This window comes from Mauremys reevesii, linkage group 10 (genome assembly GCF_016161935.1).
Source record: "Mauremys reevesii isolate NIE-2019 linkage group 10, ASM1616193v1, whole genome shotgun sequence".
Lineage (NCBI taxonomy): Eukaryota > Metazoa > Chordata > Testudines > Geoemydidae > Mauremys > Mauremys reevesii.
The window spans coordinates 30,231,605-30,257,446 of NC_052632.1; the positions used below are offsets into that span (position 1 = coordinate 30,231,605).

Sequence of the window (25,842 nt, forward strand, 5' to 3'; positions counted from 1 at the left end):
ATGATCCCACACTTTCACAGGCCTTGGGTGGCAGGCCAGTCCTCGCCCACAGACAACCTGCCAACCTGAAGCATATTCTCACCAGCAACTGCACACCGCACCATAGTAACTCTAGCTCAGGAACCAATCTATGCAACAAACCTCGATGCCAACTCTGCCCACATATCTACACCAGCAACACCATCACAGGACCTAACCAGATCAGCCACACCATCACTGGTTCATTCACCTGCACGTCCACCAATGTAATATATGCCATCATATGCCAGCAATGCCCCTCTGCTATGTACATCGGCCAAACTGGACAGTCTCTAAGGAAAAGGATAAATGGACACAAATCAGACATTAGGAATGGCAATATACAAAAACCTGTAGGAGAACACTTCAACCTCCCTGGCCACACAATAGCAGATCTTAAGGTGGCCATCCTCCAGCAAAAAAACTTTAGGACCAGACTCCAAAGAGAAACTGCTGAGCTCCAGTTCATCTGCAAATTTGACACCATCAGCTCAGGATTAAACAAAGACTGTGAATGGCTTGCCAACTACAGAACCAGTTTCTCCTCCCTTGGTTTTCACACCTCAACTGCTAGAACAGGGCCTCATCCTCCCTGATTGATCTAACCTCGTTACGTCTAGCTTGCTTCTTGCTTGTATATACCTGCCCCTGGAAATTTCCACTACTTGCATCCGAAGAAGTGGGTATTCACCCACGAAAGCTCATGCTGCAAAACGTCTGTTAGTCTATAAGGTGCCACAGGATTCTTTGCTGCTTCTACAGAAGGAAGATGTATTCCTTATCAGAGGTCTGAATTTACAGCAGTTGAACAGAAGACATGCAAACTGATTGAACTCTAAGACTGTACAGGGGAGGGTGATCTGACCTGGATATAGAGAAATCCAGTCTAATGTGGTAAGGGCCCAGGGGTCTGGGTAACAGTGCAGTCAGAAGTGTGCCTCCAGGCCTGGGTAGGCAGACTCACTAGCTCCTCTCCAGCTAGTATGCTAAAAATAGTAACATGGACATGGCAGCATGGGTGGTAGCTCATGCTAGCCACCCAAATTCCAAGCACCCCCGAAGCTCCTGGGTCCGAGCTTGGGTGGTTAGCCTGAGCCACCACCTGTGCTGCACTGTGCACACTGCTCATTGGAGCAGGCTAGCTTGAGCAGAGCTAGCATAAGTCTACCACCCCAGGCTGGGAGACATGCTTCCAGCTGCACTGTAGCCAAGGGACCCAATAGGGCCAGGTGTGAGGTCCATAGGAAAATTGTGTGTGGGGCTGTCCCACCCTCAAATTTCTGTACCTGCAGTCTGTCAGATGGGAGAGTTCTGCCTAGTCTGGTCAGAGAATGACTACTTCTGCATGAGCAAAGCAGACATAAAAGAGGAGTCACTGATATTTCTTTCATGGTCTCCTTCATGGTTGCCAAACAGCAACTCTGTGCTGATCTTCTAGTACAGCTTGGTACTGAGGCAGGAATCCTATGGGTTGCAGAAAATAAGGGTGGGACTCCAGAAATTTGTATACCATTAAATCCCCTACTACCAACGTAGTTGGTACTGATTTAAATCAGAAAAATTCAGGGCCAGTGTAGATGGTATCACAGTGATAAGGGCAGTGTTGATACTGACCCATTGTCAGTGCCAAAAGCCCTATGGTTGGTACTGCAGCATCAGTGCGGATAGCTGCTCTTTCACCAGTACCAAAGTTTGGGCACTGGATTATTTTAGGGTGCCAGAGGGACCAGGTTGTGCTCTATTAAATGAGAGACTGAGTGAGGACATCTCTGCCTCCAATGGTGACCTACTCTTATGCTCTAGCAGGAGCAACGAGGAGTCTGCAGGAACTACTGCAGAGTGAAGAGGAGGCAGGAACTGGGAGCTGGTGGTAGCCAGGGCACTTTTGGAAGATGATCATTCTGATGCGGATGGGTCTTGTTTGCTCAGCTCAGAGGCAAGTCTCAATTTGTTTAAGAGAAGTCAATTTTAAGTGAGCTTCTCCCACTTAAAGTTCATTTTGAAATACCTAAACAATATGTGGAGTGACAATCACTGAGGGAATGGCTGTCTCGCAAGAAAGGATTTAAAGCCAGGGTTTTTTTTGTTCAGCCATGGAGACTGAACACCTGGTAGTAGGTGACAGGAAATGGACCAAAGGGTTACCCCAAAGGAAAATACAAGAAAACCTACAGATTTAATTTAAAAAGACTACATACAGAGTTTATCAAAACTAGCTCCTGTAGTGCAAGGACACAGTAGTTCTGTCTCAGCCCGAGACATGAAGAAAGAACTGAGGTGGTTGGTCCCACTCTGTCTTTTTGTGATCTGAGGACGATGCAAGGGAAGGTAGGGTACAGGTGAGGGCCAACAGATACTGCTGTCCAAAAGATTGATCTCTAGCACATGTGCACCAAGAGTAGAATACATAGAGACAATCCTTCAGTGAAGAACAAAGAGGGTTCCTCACTCCAACTGATTATTGGTAAATGGCAATATTCTGGCAAAATGCTGGTATATCCAACTGATTAAATTTAAAATTAAAATCTATCAATTGATGGCATGCTGAAATAGTGACTAAATAAGGCTTGGAAGGACTGAGGATAGATTGAAAGGACTAATTGTTTAGAGAGGCAACAATAAGATTATGAAAGACTAAATGAATTACGCAGAGAAGGTAAATCAGGTGTTCCTATTTACCCTTAATACAAAGGGACATACAATTAATGAATAGCATCATTTAAAAAGTATTTAAAACCATAAAAGGACAATGCATAATTAGCCTGTGGAACTCAAAAAAAAAATCACAGTAGATCGGAGGCCAAGAGCTTACTAGATTCAAGAAAAAGTTTAGACTGACACTATGGCTGGAATATTCAAAAGAACATAATGAAGATAAGTTCAGTGGGAGTAGGGCACCTAATTATAAACTAACACCGAGTCACCAATATTTCACATACAGGTTTATAACCTATATGAAGGGAAAACACTGAACAATTTAAAAGTGTGATATGGTCAGTCTCATCAAGAAATAATTCCGGTCTCCACCTTCCCAATACACTAAATTCATAAGCCTGAACAGTTTTATTAAGTGGATACCATTCGTTTTTGTGAAGTAACTCAGAACCAGGGTGTAACTTTCCACTGCTAAAAGCATCATATGGGACTGCATCAGTAGTATCTGGAAGTCCTGTTCAGATGCCACACAGTAATTTGCTTACTATAGTTCACATTTCTTCCCAGTGTATGGACCCAAGAATTGAAAACAGGGTGTGTTACTGAGTAGGGAGAAAAGTTTACTATAGTGTTCCTTTTAGTCCTTTAACTACTTTAAAATATTCTAAGATTCCCAGCCTATAAATTGACAGAGTGGGAAGTTCTCTTTATCCCCTCCTGGACACTGGCCTAAGACTAACTTAAGCGTCCTAAAACTGCTTCATGTACAATGCAAGGAACCATACAGTGGTCATGCTGAATTAGCAGTTGTCATGAGGACATTAGATCCCATTTTTCTCTGTGTGAGCATGTGTGACTCCTACCAACATTAATGAGGGTAACCAAATGCATTGAAAGGAAAACAGGCCCCATCATGTGAGTGTTGAGAAAGATGAACTGATTTTCAGGCAAGTTTTAGAGACACTGAGTCATTGATGATGAAATGTGCGCTGCTATTAAGTGTATGGATGGCAGGGTGGTGGGGAAGAGTGCAAGTGTGCATTAACCCCCCCCCCCCCCCCAAAAAAAAAGTGGACAAACCCTGAACCTGATTAATTGCAAAGACCCAGTTCCCTTGGGGTCTATTGGCATGGGAATCAGGAGGCCTGGATTCTGTTTAAGACAGACACTGATGCCCTGTGGGATCATGGACAAGTCATGTGACTAAGTTTCCCCATCTGGATGAAAGGCAGATTGTACTCCCACTGAAGTCAAGGTAAAACTCCTTTATTTTATTGGCAGCAGGACTGGGCTCTAATATTGGCCCAGCTCATCCTTTATGATGGAGAAAACTGCAACTGGGAGGAGATTTCCATAAGAGCTCTCTTGTAGCAAGACCAACACTAACAGGATATGATGGGGGTGGGGAGAAGTCAGGGCTGGCACAACCCATTAGGCGACCTAGGCGGTCACCTAGCACGCTAACATTTGGGGGGCAGCAACTGGATCTTCGGCCGCCCCGCTCATTGTCGGCATTTTGGGGTGGGACCTTCTGCCACTTAGGGCAGCAAAAAAGCTGGCAGCGCTCCTGGGAGAAGTGGGGGAGAAGGGTTTCTCCCCATAGAAAAGGTCACCAGGCCTGCTCTCAAACCTGCTGGCTCCCTGGGGATTCATGGATGCAAAAGGCCATCTGCACATAGGCCTACCTCTAAATCCATTCTAGGCAATTCCACAGACTCCCTGTCAGCAAGGCCCCAAGGCAGCTACTCTCCCAGGGCTACCCCATGGCTGTGCCTGCCTCCTAACCCTGCACTCTTCTCTTTTCTGGGAACTTTCTATAGTGTTAGAGCAGGATAACATGGCCCCTCCAATCCCATCCCCCTTCTCTCTAAAGACTACCCAGTTTCCACCTCCTTCCCCAGCATGGACTTAAGACTCGAAGAAAGACCACTACAGAGTCCATGAAGCAGTGAGGTGAATGGGGCTGCAGAGAGCTCCCTTCCATATGGGAGAGGGAGGACCACACATGGATGGTCTTGTCTCCCTTGTGTGTGAATTTAGATATACAATGATGACCCAAATCATGCCCCTAAAAGCTAGTCTACACTCTCTCAGGACTCTTAACAAAAACACCCACAACCCACTTCCATGAGAGGCAGAGCACTCCCAGTGCCGGTGTACTGTCTACACTGGTGCTTTACAGCACAACTTGCTGTGCTCGGGTGTGTTTTCTCACACCCGAGCGAGAAAGTTGCAGTGCTGTAAATTGCCAGTGTAGACAAGCCCTTAGTAATTATAAAGTTCCCATCCCTTTAGTAACTCAGCCCTTCACAAACATTAATGAACTTAGCCTCATAACACTCCTGTGAAATAAAGAAGCGTTGTCACCATTTTACAGAAGGAAAATGGAGGCACAACACAATTGACTTTCCTGAGGGGAGACAGAAAGCCAGTGGCCCAGAGGGGAACTGAACCTAGATCTGTTGAATCCCTGTTTAAGATCTTAAACATAGTAAATAAGTTAAATTTCATGACTATTTTGTACTTACACCACCTTTCATCTGCATCAGCAGTGCCTTTTTAGAGAAAGGTACAAACAGGGCAAAATGTAAAATTCAAGTGTGAAAAACTGCAATAGGCAGGAAGAAAATACACCTGCAATTGAATCCTCAAAGAACCACCTCTGGGAACATTTAGCCTTTAGATTAGACCTATGCAGGCCTGCCACTGTTAACTGCACCCCTTGCACTTAAGTCAGAGATGCTCCTAAATTGATGCAGTCTCCCACTGTATCCTTGTTTGGTACAATAGCAGCTCTACAAAGAGACTGACCTTACTCATGTTTTCAGAATAGGTTTCCTCCCTGAGTAGTTATGGGGATCATCATATGACAAAGCCAAAAGAGGAACATAAGAATGGTCATAATGGGTTTGACCAATGATCCATCTAGCTCAGTAACCCTTCTTTCAACAGTAGCCCATGCCAGGTGCTTCAGAGGAAATGAACAGAACAGGCAATCAAGTGATCCATCCTGTCATCTGGCAATCAGAGGCTAAGGATGCTCAGAGCATGAGGTTCCATCCTGCTCACACTGGCTAATAGCCATTGATGGACCTATCTTCCATGAACTTATTTAGTTTTATAGATTCTAGGACTGGAAGGGACCTCGAGAGGTCGAGTCCAGTCCCCTGCCCTCATGGCAGGACCAAATACTGTCTAGACCATCCCTGATAGACATTTATCTAACCTACTCTTAAATATCTCCAGAGATGAGATTCCACAACCTCCCTAGGCAATTTATTCCAGTGTTTAACCACCCTGACAGTTCGGAACTTTTTCCTAATGTCCAACCTAAACCTCCCTTGCTGCAGTTTAAGCCCATTGCTTCTTGTTCTATCCTTAGAAGACAAAGTGAACAAGTTTTCTCCCTCCTTCTGATGACACCCTTTTAGATACCTGAAAACTGCTATCACGTCCCCTCTCAGTTTTCTCTTTTCCAAACTAAACAAACCCAATTCTTTCAGCCTTCCTTCAGAGGTCATGTTATCAAGACCTTTAATCATTCTTGTTGCTCTTCTCTGGACCCTCTTCAAGAAAGAAGTGGAGAAATTGGAATGTGGTGCCCAGAACTGGACACAATACTCCAGTTTAAGCCTAACCAGCGCAGAGTAGAGCGGAAGAATGACTTTGTCTCTTGCTCACAACACACTTGTTAATGCATCCCAGAATCACGTTTGCTTTTGCAACATCACACTGTTGACTCATTTAGCTTGTGGTCCACTATAAGCTCTAGATCCCTTTCTGCCATACTCCTTCCTAGACAGTCTCTTCCCATTTTGTATGTGTGAAAACGGATTCTTCCTTCTTAAATGGAGCACTTTGCATTTGTCTTTGTTAAAGTCATCCTGTTTACCTCAGACCATTTCTCCAGATCATTTTGAATTATGACCCTGTCCTCCAAAACAGTTGCAATCCGTCCCAGTTTGGTATCATCTGCAAACTTAATAAGCGTACTTTCTATGGCAATATCTAAGTTGTTGATAAAGCTATTGAACAGATCCAGTCCCAAAACAGATCCCTGTGGAACCCCACTTGTTATATCTTTCCAGCAGGATTGGGAACCATTAACCATATTCAGAGTAGTTATTATCCAGCCAGTTATGCACCCACCTTATAGTAGCCCCATCTAAATTGTATTTGCCTAGTTTATCGATAAGAATACCATGCAAGACCGTATCAAATGCCTTACTAAAGTCTAGGTATACCACATCCACTGCTTCTACCTTATCCAAAAGGCTTCATTATCCTATCAAAGAAAGCTATCAGATTGGTTTGACATGAATTTGTTCTTTACAAATCCATGCTGGCTATTCCCTATCACCTTACCACCTTCCAAGTGTTTGCAGATTATTTCCTTAATTACTTGCTCCATGTTCTTTGAACCCTGTTATAGTTTTGGTCTTCACACCATCTCCTGGTAATGAGCTACAGGTTGACTGTTTGAAGAAGTACTTTTTTGTATATTTTAAACCTGCTGCCTATTAATTTCATTGGGCGACCCCTGGTTCTTGTTAGGAGAAGGGGTAAGTAATATTTCCTTATTCCTTTATTCACATCAGTCATGATTTTATAGACCAGGGGTCGACAACTCGCAGCATGCTTACCAAAGGTGGCATGCTGATTTTTACTGGCACACTGCTGCCAGCCGGGGTCCCGGCCTCTGGCCCTGCTCAGCCCACCACTGTTCTGGGGTGAACGGAACACCCAACCAGCAGCAGCTGAGCAGGGCCAGCGGCTGAGACCCTGGCTGGCAGGATCCAACGGACAGAACCCCAGACCAGCAATGGGCTGAGCTGCTCAGCCCAACGCCAGTCTGGGGTTCCAGCCGCTGGCCCCATTCACTCAGCCTGCTGCTGGCCTGGGGTCCTGGCTGCTGGCTCCTGCTAGCCACTGTTGGCCTGGGATATCGGCCACTGGCCCCACTCACCTCACTGCTGGTCTGGGGTTCCATCCGCCCGGCCCCCTGCCAGCCAGGGTCCAGGCCTCTGGCCCTACGCAGTGCTCCTGCCAGCCCGGGGCACCGCTCCTGGCCTGGTCCCAGTGCTCTGCAACCCTCATCAAGGGTTACACTACAATTAGCTTTAAAATGTTGAATATTACAGTAATGGTTAAAACATGTATAATGTTAATACATGGTTCGATGAAACAGTAGTTGTACTTATGTGCCTGTGCTTAATTTGTGTTTGATTTACCTTCAAAAAAAAAAAAAAAACACACCTCACATGTCTTACACCCCCAGAAAGGGCATCTTGCACCCTAGGTTAAGAACCACTGCTCTAAACTGATAAGATCTGCATTTTAATTTAATATGAAGCTTCTTAAACATTTTTAAAAAACCTTGTTTACTTTACATACAATAGTTTAGTTATATAATATAGACTTAGAGTGACCTTCTAAAAATGATAAAATGTATTACCAGCACGTGAAACCTTAAATTAGAGTGACTAAATGAAGACTCAGCACACCACTTCTGAAAGGTTGCCAACCCCTGTTATAGACCATCATATCCCCTCTTAGACATCTCTTTTCCAAGATGAAAAGTGTCAGTCTTCCTAGTCTCGCCTCATACAGAAGCTGTTCTGTACCTTTAATCATTTTTGCCATTCTCTGTACCTTTTCCAATTCTAAGTGGTGGTGGGGGGGGGTTGAGATGGGGCTACTAGAACTACATGTAGTATTCAAGGTGTGGATGTACTATGGATTTATATAATGGCATATTTTCTGTTTTATTATCTGTCCCTTTCTTAATGGTTCTGACATGGTTAGCTTTTTGAATGCTGTTGAACATCTGCTGAATGTATTCAGAGCACTATCCACAATGACTCCAAGATCTTTCTTGAATGGTAACAGCTAATTTAGACCATCATTTTGTATGTGTAGCTGGGATGTTTTCCCCATGTGCATTACATTGCATTTATCAACACTGAATTTCATCTGCCATTTTGTTGCCCAGTCACCCCATTTTCTATTATGGCAATATCACTTTTGAGTTACATTTTTACTCATTACAGCCAAGCTTTTTCCTGTCCAAGCGTTCAATATTTTGAACAAATGTGCTGAATACCCAAGCTGTGAAGAACGGTGTGGCCATGAACATTCTGAATGTAGTGGATGTGTGGGACAAGTAAAGAGAATCCAATCAGTGTTGAGAGACTGTTTTTGGTCAGGTTAACGTATATAAATGCTTGTGGACACAGAAGCTTATCAATATTATAACCCATATTTCTGTTACATCACTGAAATGTCAGCTACTGGGATGGGAAGCAATACTTCTTCCTGAATATTGCTTCATGTTAAAAAGCAAAGTATGATCCAAATTCTGTGTACTGTAAAAGTGAAGTTCTGATACAGTGATTGTTTTCTTGGGGAAAAAGATTTGAACTTCTATAGAATAAGTGAGATCACACCAATTCAGGGAGAAGGGGTGGAATCTTTTCTAGAAATCTAGAGGGACTTTTGGCTTACGAGCCCTTGAAGTCAATATGTGCTAAGAACTTATTTTGCAAGTCATTTTTCCTTTTGCTTCCAGACAAATGCTTTGAGCCACTAGCATCTGGGAACAGGTTTCCAGCACTCATAAGAGGAGAAAAACGTTCCATTGCTTAAAATTTACAACTCATCAGCATTCATGATTCCCTCCCCCCGAGTTGCTATTTTCCAAGTTTATATGAAGATAAGACAAGCCATATAAGTAGCAAAACTAGTTACTGAGAATTTCCCCAAGTGGGATGTTCTTTTCTAGTAAATGTGCTGTGAAAAAGATGAAATTATTTAAGAATTTAAATCTGAACTTCTAAAACTGGGTAAATGCTATAAAATGTAACACCACAGATATAGCTCCTATAATAAAGTTGTGACCCATCTATGTACTACTTAATTAGGATACAGCCAGATAGTCATTTAAACAAGGTTTCAGAGTAGCAGCTGTGTTGGTCTGAATCTGCAAAAAGAACAGGAGTACTTGTGGCACCTTAGAGACTAACAAATTTGAGCATAAGCTTTTGTGGGCTACAGCCCACTTCATTGGATGCACAGAAGTGAACACATAGTAAGGAGCTATTTTCTTTTTTTTTTTTTATACACGTGTATACACACACCCACACCCACCATGAAAAGGAGGGAGTTGCCATCATGTACATTGTCCGGATTGGCCAGTCTCTACACAAGAATCAATGGACACAAATCTGACATCAGGAATCATAACATTCAGAAACCAGTAGGTGAACATTTCAACCTCTGGTCACTCAGTAACAGCCTTAAAGGTGGCAATCTTGCCACAGAAAAGCTTCAAAAACTGACTCCAAGGAAAAACTGCTGAACTTGAATTAATATGCAAACTAGATACTATCAGTTTAGGCTTGAAGAGAGACTGGGAATGGCTGAGCCATTACACACATTGCATCTATTTCCCCCATGTTAAGTATCCTCACACCTTGTCAAACTGTCTGAAATGGGCCATCTTGATTATCACTATAAAAGTTTCTCCTGCTGCTAGAGGCTAATTAAGATGAGCAATTTAGAAAAGGTGGTGGGAGTTGGCTGGGCAACTCCCACCTTTTCATGTTCTCTGTATGTATATCGCCTTACGTGTGTTCCATTCAATGCATCTGATGAAGTGGGCTGTAGCCCATGAAAGCTTATGCTCAAATTTGTTAGTCTAAGGTGCCACAAGTACTCCTGTTCTTTAAAAGAATTGAGTGTTTAGTTTTATTTCTAGGTTCAATAAATTTGAAATTCAATATAATTGTCATTTTAAAAATTGAAGCTGTGCTCAAATGTGTACTACTACATCTTGTGAACCATTACACATTCTGAATAAATCAATGCTCTAAAAAAGAGTTGAAGTTTTGTATTAGAAAGACAACTCATTAACTTCACAGCATTATGTGCTACAACTTGCAATACTTCAAAAATGGTTTTTGTTTGCGCTATTTTGGGGGACATTTGGGGCTAGATTCTGCCATCCTTTACTCACAATGGATCGTATCTTACTGTGTGATTAAACCCATTGGTTTCAATAGCACTACATGTTAAAGAAGGTGCTATTCATAATAAGTATCAGAATCTTGCCCTTAGAAAAATTGTGGACCTGCTCTTCCCCCATAAAAGCTAGTAGAAAATTTACTTTGACAAAACTTGAGGAATTTTGCTTGAGTAAGGATAGCAAGGATTAGATACATAGCCTCAGTCCTGGAACAGATAGCTGCTTTGCCTGGGCATTGCCAATCACAAGACTGGGTCCTTACTCACTTGTTAAAGCTATTTAAAAAAAGTGAGAGAAGAGGTAGGTGAAGGAATATATTTTATTGGATCAATTTCTGCTGGAGGAGACAAGCTTTCAAACTACCACATAGCTCTTCTTCAGGTCTGCATAAACTCAAAAGCCTGTCTCCTTCACCAGCAGAAGTTGTTCCAATAAAAAGATTCTGGGACCAACATGGCTACAACACTGTTAAAGCCAACGTTCATTTATATTTGATTTTCCCTCTGCATTTATCTGTATTATGGGGTCTGTGTCCAATTGCTTCTGTGTGTGCATGAATAAGGAATCTGATCTAGACTGTTATTTAAGGACATGGTTTATAAAGTTGTTTGAATGGGCACGAAAAAAGTTCATAAACAGACTCATTAGCTCCAAGACCACACAAACTCTGAAATGTGGCTCACTGAGGAGGAAAACGCCAATGGTTCAGGCAGTCTATTATGCAATTAAACAGCATATTTTTCCTGACTCATGGGGTACATACTGTAAAGTCTTTTGTTTTAAACAGTCGACCCCTAAAGATTGTTTAAAGGGAATTCAGCTGCTTTGATTTCATAGAAGGTAGAATAATAAGGTCCTAACCAAACTTTTCATCCTAATGTAATAAGGATAATTAATAAGAATGAAGTTAAGTTAAAACATTGAGGTCTAAATATTAAGTTTCCATAAAGAGAAAAAACCAAGTAAAACTGAGCATTGTTTCCAGCTCAGTAAAAGTGGAGATTTACAGATACCTACTGACAGCTGTAGTTCTTGTTGTGTATATTTCCAGATATGTTAGAACTAGGAAAATACTGCAAAGAATTTGTGAAAGTCTGCTTACATTTAATTTCATTCTTTGCCAATTTGCATGCACCCTTCACTTTCTGCAAGTATTCCAGAAAATGAGAGCACTGTCCGGCATCTTCACTGAAGCCATGGATTTTAAGCAAGTATTGCAGAAAGCCAAGTGCAAATTTGTTCTTTTAAGTGCATTGCAAACTTGAGTCTAAGAGTTATACTTGTCTACGAAGGGAACAGCAGCTTACCAGTTAAGTCAATTTTCAAATATCAATACACTCTGGTAATTGCTTCCCAAACAGGACATAAACCAAGGATGTTCATTCACCTGATTTTCCTCTGCATCTAACTGTACTATCAGGTCAGTATAAAAAAAAAACCAAACCAAATGTATTGAGGAAAGTCACCATCAGTTTGTAAAGAGACTAATTAGCCCAGCTCTAGAAATATCTGGGGAAATTCTCAAAAGCACAAAAGTAGAGTTGGGTGCCCAACTCCCATTTGGCATCTTTGGAAACAATTGGCCTGGTGACAGCTGTAGTTCAGTGGCTTAGACGTGAGCAGGAGGCATGTTCTAGTCCTTATTCTGGCACTAACTGAATTAGTTTGGGCAAGTCATGCAACCTCCCTGAAAAAGGAGGATACATTTACCTACTTTAACTAAATCATACTTGGCAAGTGCTACGTAATATCTAAGAATGTGTGTTGGATGTTGATGGAGCTGAATATTTTTTGCACCACAATCATAAAAGTTCACTGTCCCCAAAGTTACAGCATTGAGAAAGATCTGTCCACAGTGCATCATGCCTAACTATGAACCTGGCCCTGAAACCAGTCAGAAGTACAGAGACGACAAATGAGCTACAAAAGTAGAGTTTGCCATTCCAGTGTTTGGAAGTTACTTGTTGAACATTTCTGTTCTGGAAACGGGTTCCTATTAAAGTTGCACTTCAATCCAAGTAGTGTTGCAAAATAATACTCCAATATTTTTACCACACCATTTGTAATAAGGAGAAATACCCATTTAAGGTTAGCAAAGTTTGTGGGGTCTTTAAATGTATTAACTTTGTGTAGGGCTCACCCCTGTTTAAAAATTACTTAACATGTTGGTGTCTATTCGTCAGTGCTACTGTAATGTTCCACCATCCTAATGCTTACACTATATTTTATAGTGGAAAAATCCTTTCTTTGAGGATAGATCTGTAGTCAAGGCTTGGGCAGAGAGTAGGGAGGTGAATGAATGCCCAGACAAGACTGCATGATCCTGCATCCTCCATTCACTGGAATAGTCCCAGCTGAGGCATGGAGAAATATAAGTAAAATGGAAAAAGGGAAATGCTGAATAAAGCCCGACTCTGCAGTTACTTGAGTAAGATCTGCAAGATCAGGCCCATATACAGTACACACAGTGATGTCATATTCCAAAAGGTAAACTGCAATGCCGGTAGCTATGAAAGATAATGTAAGGGAGCCCCGAGAGAGAAGACCACCAAGAAAATGGCTATGCACCTGGCAGGTATACATATGCCTAGAAAATGGAGCTAACCCATCCCAAAGTCTTCAGTGTAGCAAAAAAATAAATAAATAATGGTGGTGCAAAGAAATCCAATATGCCTGTGGACTAGAGGGGGGCAGGTAGAGTGTGGGTTTTCCATATTGGTCAGAAAAGATAATACAGAGAGCTGAAGGATCCAGTTCAGTAAGGAGAACTATGCATCATTTTTGTAAGTTGGCTACAGATTCCTTTTCAATAAACCTCCAATTCTCCGAAATGTGCAGCTTTCATAGTTATGACTATTGTTCCTGCCCCCGCCCACGTCCAAATAGCTATGCCTGTTCAGTCACAAAGGGCTGTGCGAGCTACAAAAAAGGATGAAGTTAAACAGGCTTTTTCTTGCTTGTACACGGTAAATAAACAGTCTTTAAAAAGTGGGTGTAATGTTAGCCAATTTGGCCTCTACAGAATTCGGGTTGGGTAGGTCCATAATATGCAACCATGTGTTATGTCCAGCAGTCCAACACCATAGCCTGCTGGTGTAGAGGTAAAAATCCTAAGGCCATCTCGGGTCTTCTAGAGAAGAACTAGGCATCTATTTTGTAATCCCTTCTTGTCCCCTCTTTTCTTTGATTTTGGTGCCTTTTTATGTTTAGGCAGGAAAAAGATCATTGCTGTCAATCAGCTAATCTGCCTAGCGACCCCATGTCTATGTAAAGTGGTGCGCAGATTAAATCAGCTGCCCACCCAAGTGGCAGAGTCTTGTTACTGTCTGTTTGTAGCGGAAGGTTAATAGGGTAGGCCATTCACCCCACAAGGGTCATCTAAGCAAGGGATGTACTTACCTACTCACACCCAATTAATCTTCTATAGTCATGCATGGAGCAAGCGGGAACACCACAGGTGAAGTGGGGGGAGGAGGAATTCAATCTCTTGAACACTCATTTTACCTGAGAAAACACTCGTCTGATCCTGTCTCGAAGTTCTATTCCCATCTGAGGAATCCTGCTGTCCTGGTGTGCTGTGCCATCCTCAGGAGAAGACACCATTGAATCAAGCTGCCAGAAATGGTATTGTCACTGTCATTTTGATCTTTGTGTATAAATCCCCATTGATACAGCCTGACTTGTTTTATTATGTTTTTCACCTTCTTATCTGGGGAGTCCTCACCACCCATTAATAAATTTGTTGCACCTTTATCCTGTTAAAGACATTTGAGAACAGACCCCCAGTGAGAGATACAAGAAGGGAGGTGAACCGGAGACCGAAATGTCTGGCCATTGTTAATTTTAGCTCCTGTTTCGGTCAACTGTTCGGGGCTTAATAGCAAAAAGTGAACCTTGGTTTAATTGTTTTTTGGGTAGGTTACCCCCTGAACGGAGGCTGTTGTGTACTGCTCTGCCAGTGCAGCCCTAGTTTGGGGGAAAATATTCCTATGGTTGGACCCACCATCTGAAAGGGCAATCCACCAGCAGAGTCCTTTGTTAACCCTGCACCCCTATCCAGCACATGCCCTGGCTACCTTCTCATGGCATATCTGAGCCATGCTGGCAGCTAGAATAAAATCAGAATAGCCCTGAATCTTAGACCAATTGTTCTGTGCACCTCATGAACTGATGTTTGCGAAGCCAGTCAATGTACAAAATCCAGCCAAGCATTTTTCCTCCACCAAGGCCTTCACCCTCACCCAGCTGGCTGCTTCGGTCTGTAAGAGGAATGCAGGCACCTTGCCTGGCTTGAGGTGTGTGGTGGGGGAAGAAAAGAGGGGAAGATCTCAAAAGGCCTGAGGTTTTCCTGCCTCATTTCCCTCATACTTCCCCTGCTTTGTCTTTTGATAGAAAATAAGGTATTTCAGCTCTGTTTAAGTTCAGGACGATAAATTAGGAGAATTGAAGTGCATCAAATACTTGGAACGCTACCATGAAGATGGAGAAGAATTCTTCTCTTGCCACAGAGAGCAGGACAAGAAGCAATGGGTTCAAACTACAGCATAGCAGATTTAGATTAGATATCAGGAACAAAAAACTTCCTAACTGTAGGACAATGGAACAGACTGCCTAGGGAAGTTGTGGAATCTCCTTCACTGGAGAGTTTCAAAAGGAGGCTAGATGCTGTCTGTCCTGGATGGTTTAGGCCACAGGTGGCCAACCTGAGCCTGAGAATGAGCCTCCCGCCCACTGGCAGCCCTGCCACTCAGCACCTCTCTCTCCAGCTCCTGATCAGCTCTTTCCTGGCATGCAGAAGGCTCAGGGGGAGGGGGAAGGGGAAAAAGGCACAGCAGGCTTAGGGGAGGGGGTGGAAAGGGGGCAGGGCCTGTGGCAGAGCCAGGGGTTGAGCAGTGAGCACTCCCCAGAGTCTGGGCCTATACAAAAGCCACATGTAGCTCCAGAACCACAGGTTGACCACCCCTGGTTTAGGCAGCAAATCCTGCATCTTGGCCAGGGTTAGACTAGATGACTCTTCTAACCCTATATGATTTGGCCCCAGAATGCAGGAAGGGTCTCTTTCCTGGCATGCCTTAATTCTATTCCCTTCACGGTGGCAGTGGCCTAGCAGCTGCAGCAACCCTTGACTACCTGGATGTCTGGAGAGCCTCCGAAACATCCCTAAACCATCTGCCCAAGGGTTGAGGGTCTCATCCCTTCCTGCTGCCTTCTAACCCTGATGGCTTGAGGATTGGTCTGGCTGCTCCCTTTATGTCCTGTTTTCTTTTGGCAGTGTCATTAGGCAGCGTTACTTTCCCACCCCCTTAGGGCACTGGGACCATGGAAACCCTCCTTTTTCTGCTGCAGAAGCCCTGTGCTACTCTACAGAGATACACCACCCATTAAGGGCTAATGTGCTTGCTAAATACTGCCAAGGGCTCCTTAGCTACCTTGTTAGACTATCAAATAGTCCAGTCCCTTCTGGCTTAGCACATTGTGGCTAATGACCCCTGAAAAATCCAGGGCTGAAAGGTGTGTGAGGAGAACAAGGCCAACCTGAAAGCAGGAGTAGTAAGTAGAGGAACCCTGGGATGGGATGTTTCTTTGGAGGTTTGATATTAATACAAAGCCCCCAAGAGCACACAAAGGGGTTAACCATCCAACTCTTGGTAAGCCAAACTTCAGCATTCAGTTTACAAACAGCACCATGACACAAACAATGCAGGGTTTGTTCAGTTCCCCACTCCCTGGCCTCCCCAAGCTAGGTAGTACAGCTGGGAATAAAGGGTATTGGAGTGGAGATGAGAAAAACACATTAGCACAAGCCCTGGTTCAGTGAATACAAACAGGCCATATCAGGTGATGTACCTGTGAAAGAAATTTATGGTGACGAATTGCAAACTTTCTAGACTTCTGGCTGTTCCCCAGGACCCAATATATCCTATTCCATCTACTTGGTTTTTTCAATGGGTCTTTTGTTCATATAATAATTGCATCATTTCAGGAAATACCAGATCTATACACTTCCAGCTAGTAGCCCCAAACTGCTTTTTGGTTTAACTTGCATTCCTTAGGGAAGTATATATGCCATAAGTCAACCATATTTAGAGAGACCGAAAATTTTGTAGTTCCTGCTTTAACTCAATATCCAGACTATGTTTTAATAAATGAATTTCTATTCCCAAAAGACATGAAGGTAAGCTCTTACATTTCAGAGATATGGTCAGTAAGGTTCAGTACTGGAAACTGCACTGGAGTTTGTTAAATGAGACCCGTTTGCTGCTTTGTTCAAGTGTTTCTCAATTGCTCACTATTTCTGCCCATGGGGGTTGTGGACTCATCCAACTAAAAAGCATCCACACCATATTTTCAAGATAAAGGTTCAACCAGGACTAATTGCTTTCTGTGTGACAAGCTAATCTCACATGCACCGTCCAACATATCTTGAAAAGCTAGGCACACAGTACTCATTAGCCAAATCCTGAAAACTTTAGCTTTTAAGCATAGTCCTCATTCAGGAAAACCTCTGAAGTTCAGTGCGGTGGGAGTGTTACCTTGATAAACTCTATGCGGGAGTGTATTCCTGTACCTCCATTTTCACACACGAGGAGTGCTGAAGTGGCTCTAGTAAGAGGTTTGCCTGAATAAGTGGCAGGACTGGCCCATTCTGCTCAGATCCATTACAGTAAGCTGGTGTGTGTGTAAACTTGGTTGTGACTTCAATAAGATGCTGGTTCTTAAATATAAGGCACCCTACAGCAGTGGCGTATTACCGCCTATGCCGACAAGACCTAGGCCTTGGGTGGCAAATTTGTGAGGGTGGCACTTGTGCTCTCTGAAGGGTCCCCCCCATCCTCAGCACTACTCAGTTTGGTTTTTTTTTTTGCTTTGGGACTTTTGATCTTGGGGCAGCAAACACAACCCTGGGCCTAGGGGCAGCAAAATTATTAATCTGTCACTACCCTACAGTGATGGCTATTTTATGCAGTCTCTAAATTTGTGGGAGAAAGAGCTACATAGCTCAGACTTACCTCAGTTCTCTCCAGCTTTGGCTGAAGGACTGGCAGGATCGTTCATCTGCCTTCTTTCTACTTCACCCAACCATGAGACCACCATCTGGGTATAGGGCAACAGGCAGGTACACACTGACCCACCCAAGCTCCCCTACTTTTGCAACACTCAGTCCAGTCATAGAAATGCATGTGGTCCAACCCCCAGAGCCACAACAAGATGCTCACCCCTGAAGAAGCAAAGCAGAATTTGGCATTGTTTGATGGAGGAACAAGGAGGGGAAGCTACCGGAGAATAAGAAAAATAGCCAAAGAATAAAAAAAAGTTAAAGTTATATGTACATAAAACAGTATTACTAGAACTGCTTCATTCACTGCTATGGTAACAGTGTTCACTGAATGAGACTGGGCTCTGCGGAGAGAGAAAGAATGCTCTTATGATTCAAGCACTGGACCAAGACCAAGGAAATCTGGATTCTTGTCCTGCCTGTTACAGATTGAGAGTTTGACAGGTGTCCATTGAAACAGGATAGGCCTGATCCTGAGCCCATTGAGGAAAAAAAATGCAAAAAACCTCCACTGACATCAATGGTGCAGGATAAAGCTCTAAATGGGCAAATTTTGTTGCCTATTAATTTAGGAATCAATGTATATAGGAATTTTTTAAAATCACAATGAAGTTTTTCACCCCACAGAGTTAACAGTACCCCACCATCATGCAGGATGACTATATCATAACAGAAGTGGCTGTTGGTCATTTGCATGAAATATAAATTTGATATGATTTGAAACTTATCCAGAGGTTTTCAGCACCTGATTAGATGGCAATTGTTTCTAAGTCAGCCCTCTAGCTAATGAACTCCTGACTTCATACTAAGGAGTTTTACAAGATAGTTAGGTTTACCAGTGCACTGGTAAACCTAACTATAATTTACATTGACAAGCATGGAAATTTCTGAATTAAACCAAACGAATGGTTCTAATATTTACAGAATATTCAGCATGCTAAACATACCTTGGTCCCCCCCATTCCCCCAATGTCAGGTAAACACAGATGTTACTCTAGTCACTGACAAGTGTGCACAGAAATCTGCATCAGCAATCAAGGTGTGCAGCTGGACATCCATGCTGAGCAGTGACTGTCGCTCATGACAAGGTTCGCTAGTGAAGTCTTTAACAGCATGAGGGAAGAGAGGGTTGTGATGATCTCAACTGAGTCAGCAGAATACTATAATCCATTTTGGGAAGCAATAACCCCATACTGTCTCCCAAGAAAATAGTAAACACATTTTTATTGTAAATTTATATAATAAAATAAGCTACAAAAATAGCATGAATGAGCCAAGAAGCTATCCCATCCTCAACAGTGCATACACTCCCTGACTTACAGTAGGGTACAATTTCCTCCCCTCTGTGGGGTGTGGCTGTACTGCTAACCTCAAACCAACAACACAACCACCTCAGTCCCAGTTTCCTCCCTGAGCTTTGCTGTCACTAGGGTTTCTCCTATAGGGCCTTCTGTGCTCATTCCCTAGGGAGCTATTCCAGCTTCCCTCATAGCCTAGTTAGAGCTAGCAAACCATCAGGGTGACCAGATGTTAAGGGGAAAATATTGGGACCACTGCGGGGGAGGGGGGTGCTTTTTTTTTTTTAAGCCCACACACACACACCCCCACCCACTCCCATCTGGAGTTCAGCAGAGCCCTTCAGTCGCGGACGGTCTTTGGCAGTATTTCGGCGGCGGGTAATAAACCTTGCCACCAAAGACAGAAGCACCCGCCGCCGAAATACCGCCAAAGACCGTCCATGACTGAAGGGCTCTCCACTGAATTGCCACTGAAGACCAAGAATCAAAATATTGGGACAAATGGCGTCCCGACTGTACTCTGGTCTGGACGTGGGACAAACCCCTCAAAACTGGAACTGTACCAATTTTATTGGGACATCTGGTCACCCTACACATGCCATAGTATGGAAACAGAACACAGCCTGAGGCTGTAGAAGCTCTAACAACTGCAAACAAAGTGTGTCAACAGAAGCACAATGCTGTTACATAAAGGGAAATTAAACTGAATGACCTGGTCATACTGTAGGGCAGGTATGAGGACAGCACCAAAACAGTCTGATAGCACTGAATTATATTACATGTTGACTGAACTGCAGGTGTTGTATATGGTAAGACTTCAAGGGAGCAGGACTGGGCCCTTCATTCTGAAGGAACAAAAAGGGTACATACTTCAACTGAAGTAATCCCAGCTTGCCAATAAACTATGACATTGAGTAACTTTCATGCAAGCCACATATTAAAATGCTCTGTATGTTATGATTTACTGAATGCGATTATTCAATTTGTATGTATCATTTCTGCATCTAAAGTTAGGAATATAGACTATGTAACAATTACAACTGTGTACACACTTGGGGAAACACTCACCAGAGAGCAGGCCATCAGCCTTGATGGGCCATTAGGAAGAAACCGTAAGACTTTGAAGATGCTTCTCAGGAAGGACAGAGATAGTGACATTGCCTTGACACAGTCAGGTGGTCATGTCACCTGGTACTAAATACCATCTTGGACTTTAGTGATTTTCCACTAAAAGGAGGGCTGGTGGAAGACTGGGAAACAAAAGGTTCCCACCTTATATTAGTTCTATTTAAGGCTGGGAAGTAACTTGATCTTGGTTCACTCTCCACTGAATCCCCACCCAGGATGACAGCTGGAAAGATCTGAGAAACAAAGACACTGGGACAGGGCCTGGGGAGGAGGAGGAAAGAGTTGAGCCCAGGCTGGAAAAGGGATCTGGTCTGTGACTATGGTGTCTGAAGATTTAAGCTGCAAGCAGGATAGCTAACCTTCAAAAATTTCTGCCATCTGCCCCAAACACAATGTTTAGGGTGAGAAGTTACTTCTTGAATCCAGTCTAAGATCTTAAGTTTACTCTGCATGTTTTGTTTTATTTGCTTAGTAATCATCTTTGTTCTGTTTGCTATCCCTTATCACCTAAAAACTACAAAGGCCGTCAACTTGTTTTATTATAAAACCCAGTTTGTGCAATTTATAACCGGGAGGCAAGAAGTTGTGCATATCTTCTTCCACATTGAGGGAGGGGGTGAATTTATGAGTTTTTGTATAGATTTCTCTACAGTGCACAACATTACTTGGGGTTTATTCCCCAAAGGGGACACGCACATGAATGCTGGGTGAATCTCTGAACTGAACCCTCTCACACAGAGCTGACTTCAGTCTGTCTCTGCAGCTGGCTGTGGCCTTACCTGTGCGTATGTGCTCTTGCAAAGGCTTGAGGACCTAGCACAGCATAAAAGGGGTGAGGAAGCCCAGGCTGGTGGAACGGGTAGGCTCACTGAGACCTCAGCACATCAGATGGTATCCCAGACGGGGAACGGTGTCCAACTCCATCAGTGTTATTAGCATAGCTAGAGTGGAGAAGTCAGTCAAATTAGTTAACCGTGTTCCTCAGTTAAGATCATAAAGACAAGTTTTCAAGTCACCAGCTCATACATAATCAATATTCTTACTGGATTGTATCATACTGGATTATTTTCCAGTAGGGCTGTGAAGATGTGATTTTTTGAACTATTAGAGAAAGCAAAGCATTCCTTTTGAAGCTACCATCTTTATTCATTTAATTTTTAAAAGCAGATATATCAGCATGGGATGTTTTAAATGATCTGTATTGAGTGGAGATTATGGTTCAACTGATGTATTCTTTCACAACAGTAAAAGCTGCATAACAAAGCCCTCCCCACAATACTATAACTTCCCAGCTTCCTATTGCTGGTGGTGTCAAGTTTGTGGTAGTTCTTGTCTGACCTGTCATGATCCATCAGCTTGGGGGATCCAATGTGTCCAAATGGTAAACCACCTTTGCATGGTTTATGACACATTATAACTAGTTCAGAGGGAAGTTCAGATAGCAAGTTCTGTAGAAGAACTGCTGCACAAAATTAAAATAAAAGAAAAGCTACATAATGTCTGAGCAATAGACAAAATGAGCTACATAGAGCTTTATAGCAGAGGAAAATATCTATAGGTCAAGAGTTCATGCCAAAAAATATTCTCTGCTTCTCACTTCCATGTAGGTGGAACATCTAGGTACACCAGCACAATACAGTATCTGACAAAAATTATGGAGCACAGATTTCAGGAACCTGAGAATCATCCCAATTTACCTTTTAAAAATTTCTGCTTGCATTTGATTTTTATAGCTTGCTCTTGCTTCCTTGAAAGCAGATTAGTAGCTGCTTGTTGGTAGAGTGCACAAGAAACCAAACCCTATAACTAATCTGTTTTTCCTTCACTCTGCACTTACCTGGACACATTTTGGGCATCCACAGGTGGAAGAATGTTTCCCCACTAATATTTGTGGGTTGTTTTTGTTCTGAGTTCCTTTAAAAAGAGAACCTCAGTCACCAACTTAGACCTGCTCTCCCAGTAAGGTGTTAAGAATGAGTTTACCAGGATTTCAATGCAAAACAACAAAATCAGGCCTTGTTTGTTAGAATAAAGTTTACTGACAACTAGGTCCGCTTGTACAAAGGAGGTTTGGAACCCTCTATGTACCTGGACTGAATTGTGGTTGTGTAACAGAGTGCTGGGAAACTTCTGAAGTTTGGAGTTTAGTTGGAAAAGCTCAAATGTAAAATTAATGTAAACACACAAACCACTATTTTAATTCCAGAGATTGGTCAGTTCTTTTGCTGCCTTTCTAGGAGGCAGGAGATTGCTCTTTAAAAAGGATTTCAAATCACTTGTAGCTTGGCAGTGGGCTAGATTAGAGGACTCTTGTGGTCCCTTCTGACCCTCTGGTTCTTTGCTGTAAAAGTAATAGACTAACAATATTAACCAAAACTGTTACCAAGAGGCTACTTTGGGGACTCAGCTGAGACAGCAGCAGTTAGATCTCTTAATTAGCACAATGTTTTGGCAGATGCACAGCATGGTATAGGGCTGGTACCTGCTTTAGGTACCTCTTAGGTTCTGAAAATGCTAACCTTGTATTGATTTAATACAATTCAAAATTCCAGGCACATTCTGCTCTGAGGGGTATATGGCTAGTGGGAGCAATGCAGGAAAAAAAAAGTGTCTTTAGAAGGGCCAGTAGTCATTTAAAGCTTGAAGACACTTCTATGATAGCCATCTTGCTGAAAACATCCTTTGTGACACCAGCAGTCACATGACACTGTCCTTGTAAAGCTGTTTGTGTTATTGATCTCACAAACAGAAGTGCCTTACTTTAAGTATGGATGTTTTTCTAATACTGATAATACTTAGCTATATTTATGCCATACTGCATTGTATTTTTTATTCTTATTGAATTTTGCATCTTTAAGGATCCATTATTTGGGAAAGCACTCAAGTATAGGCTTCAGTCCCATGGACTTCGAGAGGCTTACACAGGTGCTCAAAATTAAGCATCTGCTTAAATAAATACTTTCATTGGAGTTACTTCTCTCAACTGGACGATAAAGTTTTGCAAAACATCAACATGAAAACTGACTGAAAATTACACCTCCCAACTCAGATCTTTCATATGGGGTGTGCGTGCGTGCGTCCAGAATCACATCATCTCCCTTTAGTGATAAAATTAAGTTTATTGCTTTTCCCTCCTACCAACCCTGTAATGCTCTACCAGCTATTAGAAAATGGGATGAATTCTATTCTTCCTTAATTGTCAGATATTTTAAGTCTATACTGCCACATAGGCAAGCTTGCCTTTGTAATAGATGGTCCCTTACACCAAAAAGGTCACAATATTCAGGTTACTCCCACTTCCAAAGGGTCAGTCACTTATACCAGGTCAATTGTACCTCGGATCTCAAACCAAAGAGGACATTTGTAGCCAATCCTATAAGTTAACTCAAGTGTAACTAATGAAAAGAAATGAGTTATTTACCAGCTTAGACAGTTAAAATACACAAATGAGTTCCAGGTTTGTTTTTTTTTAAACCAGAGACAGAAGCTGCTGTAATATGCAAGCTCCATAATATTCTTTAGGGCTAACCAAAGCTAAGCAGCTTGGGGATCCCTTGCTTATGCTTGGAAATATTGCCCTCTCCTAAATCCAAGCAGCATAGTGATAAAGTTCCTTCTGGTCAGTGATTTTATTCCCTTCCCCCAGAATTCAAACTGATAGGACAAGTGTTGATATTTGTCTCCTCTCCATGGGGTGTGGGGAGGAAATCCAAGTCTTTGTCCTTTGAGGTTTCAAAACAGTTCATTTGGTTCAAATGGGCCTTCTCATATTAAGGACCAGCTCTTTACATTAACTCAAAACAGGAAAGTATTAAGTACAGTTCGTTATATCAAATGCTTGCACTGTAAACCTCTATCAAACCTGGACCATCAAAACTGGACTATTAGGGTCCAGTTTCAGTCAAGTACATTGAATCAAATTCTGCTTTTGGACACATGCCTATCATTGGCTTCAGTGCATTTTAGCCTCCATCATTTGAGATTAAGGAACAGCTTCCTAGTTTAAGAAGTCAGTTTGGCCTACAATTAATTTCTACTACACATTTTATGTTATCAAGTGAGGTCAGAATTAGTGATCCTATTTTCTTTGCCTCCTAAGTTATGTCTGAGGCATTTCTGTAATAATTTAGTAATTCCTAAAAAGTCTTTGGATTGTTTTATAAACATCTGGTTAAAAAGAAAAGCTAGATATTGAAATTCTTGCAAGTAAAGACAATCAAGATGTGCTTTCTGCCAGATGGAATTGATTATGGTAGGAGTTCAAGGGAAAATGCCACAAAAATGAGACTTTAGGAAGGAAATACAATTATAATATTTTTTACCCTAAAAGCTGCATTCTGGAGATTCATATGGAATTAATTTTTGCCCCTCCTTAGCATGATGAGCATTGATAAATAGAGCAATTCTAAATGCTCACAACAAAGCTTAGAAACCATGTGAGACTCACAAGTTTGGGTTTCAGGCTAACTTGCATCAAAATCATAAAGCTATCAAAAAACCGTAAGACATTCAGTTTTGCATGGTTTAAGACAGAGCCAGAGGAGACCCTACTGCGGTTAGCTTTAAGATTGAGTCTGTTTAAACCCCTCACACACCCCTACCTCAAACCCAAGCTCAAGGAAAGAAAGCGCACAGTGAACTTCATATGAGCTTTCCAGAACTGCAAGCACAAGGATTATAATGAGAACAAGATCTGTTTGTAGCATTTATCATGAATGTTGTAATCATGATCAGAAGAATAAAATAATGTACCTTGTGCCTTTTCGCTACAATCTGCATCCAAAGGCTGAAATATGAATTGTTGCATAAAGGAAAGTTTTTTTTTTGTGAAAGGTTACACTATGTAGAGTCTATATTTAGTAGGCAGTTTGATTGGCCGGCCTTATAAAGCTCAAAAGTGGTACATTTTGCTACTGGCTTCCATGGACTATATAGATTTTATAGCAACCGTTAAGGCTTGTTCTCAAATCAAAAGTTCATAATGAGATTTTACAAAGTGAATCAATTTCTCTGACAATCACTGCAAGGAACAAAAAAAGGCAGTTAATTCAGACAAATTCAGACATGGGGTAAGAAACTACACTTGCTTATAAGTCACTGAAATTGTGTCCACTTGTTAGATTTAGCACAGTCTGAAAAATACATCTTTCCAGGCATGGTACCCTACAGGTATGCACGCTCACTCTTGGGGCAGCCATGAGATCCCCACCACTGAGTCCATCTCACCCAGCATTGGAGCCTTTAATCAAAGCCAAAATGCTAATAAAAATACTGTTTGCATGTGGCTGTTTTCTTCTAACCCTTAAGAGTTTTTGCCTCAAGGAATAGGAAAAGGATTTAACATTTATTAGACAGGCAGACAATGTATTTTAAATCATTTCCAAATTGCTAGAGAACACTGGTTTATTAATCTAAGCTCCCACTGAAGTCAATGAGGGCTACAGGTCTGACTAATATTGTTATACTTTTATGCATAAGCTTAGGTTTTTAAAGATAGGAGGGTCTTTGTTTAGTCCTGTATTTTACACTAATTCACTATTTCACTGTAAATTCTGCTTCTAATGTTGGGGTGGTAAAGGTGACCATGGTTTATGTGATGAGGTGGTAGTAGTAGTAAGAAGTTGGATACCTGAGAAGTAGGTACTGAATACCTACCATTCCCC

The 25,842-nt window shown here is 42.2% G+C and overlaps 1 protein-coding gene across 11 annotated transcripts in view; it reads right to left on the minus strand.

The window, feature by feature from the left end:
* Positions 1 to 25,842, minus strand: part of OTUD7A (OTU deubiquitinase 7A) — a 310,046-nt gene that overhangs the window by 258,961 nt on the left and 25,243 nt on the right. For 4 of the 11 annotated variants that reach the window (XM_039492104.1, XM_039492109.1, XM_039492105.1 and 1 more), the window contains exons 2-4: positions 22,017 to 22,093; positions 20,959 to 21,120; positions 14,201 to 14,308 (exon numbers count right to left, since the gene is read on the minus strand). The exons of 3 other annotated variants lie outside the window; for them this stretch is intronic. The gene's annotated coding sequence lies outside the window, so the exon portion shown is untranslated. The remainder of the gene's footprint in view (positions 1 to 14,200; positions 14,309 to 20,958; positions 21,121 to 22,016; positions 22,094 to 25,842) is intronic. 4 more of the 11 variants (XM_039492108.1, XM_039492107.1, XM_039492106.1 and 1 more) reach the window with 2 other exon arrangements.